Source organism: Pollicipes pollicipes, unplaced genomic scaffold, assembly GCF_011947565.3.
Source record: "Pollicipes pollicipes isolate AB1234 unplaced genomic scaffold, Ppol_2.1 Scaffold_7261;HRSCAF=8764_pilon_pilon_pilon, whole genome shotgun sequence".
NCBI classification, from domain to species: Eukaryota; Metazoa; Arthropoda; class Thecostraca; order Pollicipedomorpha; family Pollicipedidae; genus Pollicipes; species Pollicipes pollicipes.
This window is the reverse complement of record NW_023597054.1, coordinates 39,143,978-39,153,185: the sequence shown is the minus strand read 5'-3', so window position 1 is coordinate 39,153,185 and position 9,208 is coordinate 39,143,978. Positions and strand designations below refer to the sequence as shown.

General features: G+C 56.1%; 1 pseudogene; it reads right to left on the bottom strand.

Annotated features, from left to right (window-relative positions):
* Positions 1–78: 78 nt before the first annotated feature.
* Positions 79–7,049, bottom strand: LOC119111405 (protein MTO1 homolog, mitochondrial-like; annotated as a pseudogene).
* Between the last annotated feature and the right edge of the window lie 2,159 nt (positions 7,050–9,208).

Genomic DNA, 9,208 nt, shown 5'->3' with positions numbered 1-9,208 from the left:
TACCGCCGCTCCGATACCGCGCCGGCCCGGTACCCTGTCGGCGGTGACAGGGGTGACGGGCGCACCGCGGCTCCGACATTACGCCGGCCCGGTACCCTGTCGGCGGTGACAGGGGTGACGGGCGTACCGCGGCTCCAACATTGTGCCGGCCCGGTACCCTGTCGGCGGTGACAGGGGCGATGGGCGTACGCCGCTCGGGCATTGCGCCGGCCCGGTACCCTGCCGGCGGTGACACAGAGGTGGTGGCTGGGGCGGCAGAGGTACCCGGGGTGGCTCGGGGTTGCATGATGCTTTCGGTACATCATGGCCCCTAACCTGACCCCCAGCCCACTCTGGGAGGGGAGGGGAGGGGCGAGAGACCAACAGCGCTGGCATGTCCTGAAATAAGTTTGCAAGCGACATGCGACTACAGCATAACCCGCAACCTCTCGTCTAAAACCCATAATTACCGCGAAGCGCTTGCGCCACTTTGCCACCAATGATGCAGACCAATTGCACTTGGTTTCGTTATCTTACGTGTTTTTTGGTCATTGATCGGTTGATGACAGTTTTGTTGCCATCAATCTCAATCGAATATCACCGGAACAGAAATGAATAGAATAAACGTCGGTAGAGCCTGCATCAGAACGATGTAGGCTCGAAAGCAAAGCACGTTCAAACACCAGCCACCTGATCATGACGGTCCGTGACGTCCTTGTCCATCGAAACCCGGCCCCAACAACACCGCACCGCCCAGGTACAACACCACAAAGCGTCCCTGACCTCCAGCGGCCCCGTGCGCCGAGACAGACCACCCACCTCTCTCGGTGAGCCGGAGGTCGGCGTGTCCGGCCGCAGCGTGAGACGGAATCGGCGCGCGACGTGAACATGCGGTATGGCTCGTTGGTGCCCTGCACCGTCAGCAGGTCGATCAGTACGCCGATGTAGCCGTCGGTGCGATCCAACGGCATGGTGTGTCGCCGCGCCGCCTGACGCAGGAGGCGCGGGTGAGCGCTGGCCCAGCCCGGCAGCGGGCCAGCGCGGACGGCGGACAGCCGCGCAAACAGAGCCGACAGTCAGCGGAGAGGGGAGCACGGTCAACTCACTCAAATGGAGCCACGAATGGAGTACAACGACCGGCAGCCGGCTAATCGCGGAGCAGAGACCCATCATACTCAATTCAACTGCTTAGCTTTTCGGACTGGGCGGTGTATGTAACCATCAACATTTTAAGGATTTCAATAGTTAAGGCCAGCTACCCCCAGATTGAGCACTTCATTGATGATGGCGCTGCGGGGCGGAGCGTTGCCATCACTTGAGTCTAATGCGTCAATCTGGGCGTACCCTGGCTAGATGATGTCTTGATAGCACTGTCTGTCAAGTCGGGATCTTTTGACAGCCAAGCCAAGACGAGCAGACACCAGACGAGCAGGGACACCACCGCTGATTCCTACTTTCCTGTAGTGCAGCGTGATTGTACAATCAACCGCTGCGCCGCGCCATCTGCACTCCCGCCGCTCTGCTACCCGTCAGCTTCAGCACCGGCGCTGCTACATGACAGGCGTGGCCACTCAGAGGGGTAACCCACCGGCACAGAGTCGGTCCGCGCGGGCCGGCTGCCGGCGGCGGGGCGCGCCCCGGCGGCGACCGCACACCCATCGTCACCTGTCTGGCCGCGTTGACGCCGGCCACCAGGCCTGAGCGGCGGCCTCCTCGTAGCCGGTGGTGCCGTTCACCTGTCCGGCCAGGAGTAGAGGCCGCGCACGCGGCGGGTCTCCAGACTGGAGCGCAGTTCGCGCGGGTCGATGTAGTCGTACTCGACGCCGTACCCTGCAGCAGGCGAGGGCGCAGCGTCACGCGACGCGACTAGGTTATTCTGTCCGAGTGTAGGCAGCTGTGAGGAAACTTCCGGTGCCTAGCTTCGTCCGATGCTCAGGTATCCCGACACGCACTCGAGATAAATTCTGTCAATGCTAGTAAGTCAAACGGTGGTCGGGAGCTTTTGGAAAGACTGTCGGAAAGGCTGCCACTTCAACAGACTATGAAATCCTGTCTCAAATGGGTCTATTGCCAAAAGCCATCGTCGCCGGCGACGTTTTAGCTTCCCGTCGAGGCCTATCGCACCATTGCCTCGCCCTTTCAATAACTTTATATGCGAACCTGCTGACATCACAACCATTTCCACCTCCCGGACAACACCATGCAGTATAAGCGCGCACCTCACATACCCTCCACGTCCATTAACTGCGTCAGCACCACCGTGAATACCCCAACTCCGGCTCCTACTCCGACTCCGACTCCGACTCCGACTCCGACTCCGACTCCGACTCCGACCTCAATCTCAATCCCCTGACCTCGGCCCTGATCTCGACCTCGACCCCGACCTCAACCCGACCTCGACTCTGGCCTCGACCTAGACCTAGACCTCGACCCGATCCGGGCCGTGATTGGCGGCACACGTCACCCAGGGTCTGACCATGTGGCAGCGCTCGAGACCCGTCAGCTGGCGCAGCATCTCCAGCTGCAGCGGCTCGGCCATGGTGCACGACAGGCCCTGCGTGTAGATGAGGTCCGTGTCCGGATCGGCCGGCAGTCCCTCCGGCTCCAGCCACACCTGGTGCTGCCGGTCACCGAACCTGGCCGCACACGGACCGGTCACAACCTGCCCAGCGGCGGCTGATGCGGCCGGTCACCGAGCCTGGCCGCACCGGACCGGCCACGGCCTGCCCAGCGGCGGCTGGTGCGGCCGGTCACCGAGCCTGGCCGCACACGGACCGGCCACGGCCTGCCCAGCGGCGGCTGGTGCGGCCGGTCACCGAGCCTGGCCGCACACGGACCGGTCACGGCCTGCCCAGCGGCGGCTGGTGCGGCCGGTCACCGGCCTGGCCGCACACGGACCGGTCGCGGCCCGCCTAGCGGCGGCTGGTGCGGCCCGCGTAATCACTGGGCGCATGAACGCCGCACGCTGGCCGGGGATGTGCTGCGTCAGGTCCGACGAGGGCGGCCCCCTCTGAGACGTGATTGGGGTTCGCATGATTCTTGCACGCAAACAAGGTGGCTCATACCAGCACGGGCCGCATACCTGAGTATCTTGGACTCGATGGAGGGGCAAGTAGCGGGGGCCGTTGACCTCTTCCTTGACGTGTGGGTTCTCGTCGAGTGACCGCCTGACAATGTTCCCCACCTCCGACGTCGTATACGTCATGTGACACGGGCAGCTGGTCCTCGGCCTGTGGACAGCACGGCCAGCAACGACTGTCTGGTATGGTGCAGTGGAAGGCTGCGGTAATCTCAGCGACATCGAAACTCAAACTTAACTAAAACGAACTAAAACTCAAAACGGTCATGTCCAAATGACCTGGAACACCGGCTCGTATCCGATCTTGACCCACGCACCACGGACGCCACCGCGGCGATGCGGCCGCTAGCGCATCACCTTGATCCAGACGCTGTCGTTGAGGAAGGAGAAGGGCTGCGGCACGTCGTCGCCTCCGTGGGCCCTCCAGCCGGCTGAAGTCGATGCTGCGCTTCAAGAACACGAGGCCGGCGTGCCATGCAACGGCGGCCCGATGGCGGACTTCAGGCGCGGCACGCGGCACGGCCATCCCGTGCGCCGACGGCCGAGCGTAACCGGCGGGTCCCCGGAGCTCACGGACGCACACAGCGCACAGGTGGTGTCTGCGCCCAGCCCGTGCACGATCACGAGTTGGCGGATACTGAACCGGCATAAGGTTCGAAGCTGAACTTGCACAACAGTCATGCTGGCAGCCGCACTCATCGGACTGCACTGAAGCCCTCGTCTGAACAGGCTCTGAGTGCGTGTGGACCAGGCTCGGCGATGCACAGCGGCCGTAGCCGGTGGTGGGACACGCTGACACGGAGCCCCCCGCTGGCCGTTACCAGGTTTTTAGGCGACCCATCCGAAACTGTGAGACGCTCGAGGGCACGCGCAGATGGATGGCCGGCTGGTCACCGGCGCGGCCGGCCGGCCACGACTGACGCACCCAGGCTGATCTGGCCGCGCAGGAAGGTACCGGCGGTCAGCACCACCGCCGCCAGCCGTCAGCTCCCGGCCGTCCGCTGCCGGCAGCGCGCCCACCGCACCCACGCGTCAGCCTTCGCTGATAAGACCACAGTCGCGACGACACTCAGGAAATGTGAGAGTGAACCGGTGTGCAAACAGGTGGTGGACCAGTGCTAACTGGTTTTTAAAAATGGGAAAAGTCCAATTATGTGCACAAATGTGAGTCTTGGCTGTTGTAGAAAGACCGCTGCATTCCTCCTGGCGGGGAACTGCCAGTGCGGATGGACTGTGCTTCACCGTCGCGTGCTTAATCCACAATAGTGCGGTACAAAATTCCTTATTCTACTCCCAAAGCTACGTGTTTGGCGCTACTATTGAACACCTTCCTCCAATTTATGCTTTGTATCATTCAGTCTTCATACGCAACTGACACAACTACATTGCCGCCATTTTTTCGCCGGCGCGCAAACCTCTCTGATCACTCGGAAGCGATCATCCGTTTTGTTATCACTACCGCACCAATTCAAACGAGAAGGGAGATCTGCCGTGGAAGAACAGCGCACACGCACTGTTGGTGGCAAGAGAACATCTTCCTCGAGACGGCCGCTCTCTGAGCCCCACTAACATCGAGCCCTACCCCCGTCGCGGGGCCGCCCGCCGACCTACCGGTGCGGACGCCGTGGCATCAAGCGCGAGCCGGGCCGCTCGCCGTCGACACCGCAGCAGGTCGTCCACGGCCGTCCTCGAGGCAGCTGGCAGGCCGGGCGGTGGCCAGTAAGCTGGCGCTGGCAGCTGGCTCCCGGTACGCTGGCGATCGATACTGGGGCGCGCGGACCCCAACACGGCGGCCCTTGCCTCCGGTCAGCACCTGCTGACGCCGGCGGGTGTTAGCGCCACCAGACAGGCCGATGACGTCACCTGGCGGATGCGCTCTGCTGAGAGGACAGGAGACAGGACAGAGAGTGCGCTGGCGGCGGTCAGAGCCTCGGCGCCCCCTTGTCAGCTCATGTATCAGTAGTAGTAGCAAGGACATTTGAGCTAATTGGGTTTATAATGCAGGTAGCACATCAGTGTTCTTACTGGAGGTACTGCATGAAGTCCACGATTAATGCAGCACTGGTTTCTGATGATAGATCACCCACCTTGTACTGCACTCCGGAAACATCGCAAATTTTGGAACAGAGGCCATCTAATGCGTCGATCTCTCGCATAAGATGGCCTTTTTCCAATTCCTCCAAATGAAGGGTTGCAAGACATTTCTCCTGGAAATGACAACAGTGATTGAAAAATGTCACAATTTAGCATTAACATATGGTGCATGAATATGCACAATGCAAAACATGTACACATGCATGCATGCATGAATGCCTGCACACTCGCACGCACGCACCCACGTTCGCACCCACGCGCGCATGCACGCATGCGCGCACGCACGCACGCACGCACGCACGCACGCACGCACGCATGCACACACATACACACACACACACACCACAGATATAGGAATGTGCATGTATATATTGCACAGAAAAGTGCACAATAATATGTTGTACATATATATTATGCAGTTCTAGCTATCTGCTAATCACACACCAGTCAGTTTAACTTGTTATGAATTTGATTTAAGATGCTTGATGCTTGCCATGACAATTGCCAGATTTGTGATGGTGGAGATATACCTGCTGATGATAGTACAATAGAACAAATAAGCCTGTAATCTTAGTGATATGCATATGCCAATTGCTTGTGTTAATAGCTCACCAATGGTGGAAGCCTTGTGAGTGACGAGTAGGGTGCGACCTCTGAGACGGGCGGCAGCCGCGGCCGCCTCCGTGCCCGCGTGACCGCCGCCCACCACAATGACGTCATATGCGGGAGGGTGGTGGGCACCAGAGTGGCGACTCCTCCGACCCACGGTGTGCAAAAGACGACACAGACCTTGCCAAAAATGTACTGTGATGTCAGTAACATTGTTTGTCAACTGCCATGCAATTCAATCACCATCTACTCCCAAAGTGGTCCCAAAATACATGCACAAAACTCATAAATAGCATTAAAGTTACCCAGCAAAAAGAAACATGATTGAAAAAGAAACTTGCATCATATAACCATGCTAATGGCAGTACATCTGCTTGGGGCCTCCTGACCAATAGCACAAAGATCCCATACAGAAATTGATGAATTCAGTATAGTTGGTGAATACTGGCTGTCTCAGAGCACTGTCACACTGGCTTCAAATGCTATTTGATATTGCTGCCACGGTGCACATGCCCTATGAGGCTTAAGCATATGCAATTTCATTTGCAATCTTGATAGCTTTATGGGCCTGGATATGGCTAACCATTGGATGGTATACTATTGCATGCATGCATACAGGCCAGAATGTGTGTTGCCAGCCAGAGTATTACCCCTTTCCTATCAGGTACTTAAGCTAATTGGCTTTCTAAAGTCCTCCCAAATAGGGGCAGTACCACAGGGTGGGCACAGTGAGCAGTCACCAACCCTGGTGTCAAACAGAATGGGTGAACATCTTTTTATCTGTCATGAAATTTAAGGAGTCCCCTTGAAAGCTATGATAGGTCCAATGAACATGGTCACCACTTATAATCCTGTCATGATGCCCAGCCATGACCAACACCATATACTTCAATGGCCACAAAAATGCAATTAAAGGCCCCTTATCCTTTAAAATATTCCTACACCTACAACTTGTGTCCAATCACAACCTTGGAACAAGTGAGATGCAGAATACAGTCAGGGATTGACAATCAAGATCGTGCATACCTATACCTGTGGTAAAATTCAAACCGAATTTAAGAAGATGGGCACTGGACTACATTACCAACAGCTATCTTAAATCTTACTACACATACCATTCATAGTAATGTCTGCTTATTGAATCAACACGTCCAATTTGGTCAAAACAAACACGAAGCTAAGTTTGAAATAACTCAACTTCAAACGTCATCTGACAGAGACTGCCTATGCATATTCTAAAGCACGCCTATATGTTAGGTTATTATTAGAGATATGCACGTCGAAGGCGATAGTGCCCCCCCCCCCCCCCCGTTTTTAATATGGACACAGCATTTGTCTCCTTCGCGTATCACTTGTATTCATCAGGAACATTTTACTCAAGACTGCGAAGCTGCTGGCATCTATGGCAAAAAATGTGAACTTTAGGAGGGAAAGGAGAGCACGGGTGGTTGAACGCCAGCAGTGCTGGCGGGGTTAGACGCGTGGCGTACCCGGGAAAGCCTATGTATCTCATTTATTTGTTTACCCATTCCGTTGTACGCAAATATCCGCATCGCAGTTCGCAGTAAAAAGGTGCGCGAAGACGTACGTCGCGTTCCCCAAAAAGACGAGTTCATGACATATCTCACAGCAATACCGTTGCGATGCTGACGGTGTCGCTGGGCCTTACCTCCTGTCCTTACCTCTGGTAGCCAGCCTGCATTTGCCCATTTCCATACTGCGTCGTGTATGACCTCGGCTGCTCAGTGCCCGACCCGCCCGCTGCCGGAAGGGCGCCGTGGAATGGACCGTGGCGATGCAACTCCTTTCATATGACCGGACTGGCGGGCTAACTGGCCAAGAAACAATCCAGTAGGGCACAGCCACCCATTTCGTGGCAATGATGTGACTTCCGCAGTTTGTGTGTTACTGTCTGTCCTTGGTTGCTCCGAAATTCAGCGCCGTGTGGCATGTCTTTATAGGGACAGTGATTGCATAAATTGCATTGCTCCCGCAAAAATAAATATTCGCGCTCAGGGGAGCCAAGAAGTTCATTAGAGTACTCAAAATTAACTAACAGTACAGATATCAATACCTTGGGCACAAGCCGGGCCAGTGGGCGACCATGAAAAAGGACGACACTAGCACATCGTTACTTTGAAGCATATTCGTAACTTACGTGATTGAGCTTCGCTGGGTATCCCAGCCATTCAGCTCGTCAGCAATATTCGAGGACGGCCACGAGCCCATCAGCTTCCCCGCCAATGCCCATAGCATGCCCCACGTCGCTACGGTTCGAGGCCCATTATATGCAGAGGGGTCAGGAGAGCTCGGCGTAATAACTTCAGCATAGCCATCCGCATCATGCGTAGCCATTGACTGACGGCTCATATGAAAGCATGAGGCCGATGAAAAATCGCAGTTGATGTAACTGCCGCGTTCAGAAACCATCAAACGTGCGATAACTACTGGTCATCGCGCCATACTTCACCGTCCCTTTGACCTCAGTCGCACCAAGAGTCCACTTGCGTAGGACATTCCGCGGGTAGGAGCGTCAGTTTGAACGCTTGCTTCGGGGCGAGGCCGTGGTATGCTGCAGATTACTTGTGAGGTAACTCTAAGCAGCCCCGTCCCGTCGGCGGTCCAGCGTTCCTATGCGTCCCGTCCGTTGAACGTCATGGTGGCGGAGGCTACTCTGAGCAAGTAGGGACGCGTGGCTCCACCATCACCGTTCGCCACGGCACTCCCTGTAGGGAGGACTGCCCCAGGATTGGCCGAAATTACTGCCCGGTGTTGGAAATACCCATGGAAGCCTACAAGCCTGCCGCCAGCGCTGGGCGTCCACTACAAGAACCTCGGAGTTGTCAGGCGGAGCGTGCCGCCTCCTACCCCGTCCTCAGTTATGAATGACCTCCCAGTAAGTTGGTCGCACGGGTAACGCCCTAAAGCAAGTACGAATGGGCCGAAACCAACGAGATCTCCCATATTACGACTAGTTGAGTTCATTGGCGACACTGTGTTTGTCGAAGGGAATGTTCTACATCGGAAGATATTGAAACATATACGTATGTAAACTATGTGAACTATGTGTACATTTACGTAGAAAACGCTCCACTAGGCAACCCAATTTCCCTGCTAAGCAAATATGCTCCTCAATCCGTCTTTGCTTGATTACGTACATCATACCCCGTACGGATTGAGAGACAATTGGCGGTAGCCATATCTGGAAACCGTACTCACGAACGACAGATGTGAACGACAAGGCGATTATATTTGCTTGGCCCTGACCGCTGCCAAGGCCAATGGAATGGAAAGATTTGAATGACGTTCTTATGGCGTCATGGATGACTGGGTGGCCTCAAAAAGTGTGCACATTATCGCAGGCGCTTAGCCTAAAACTAAAAGGGTCAAGGTCTTCAGAAGGCAGGGCTGCAAACTGCACCGACTGACCTTCAGCATGGCTGTTTC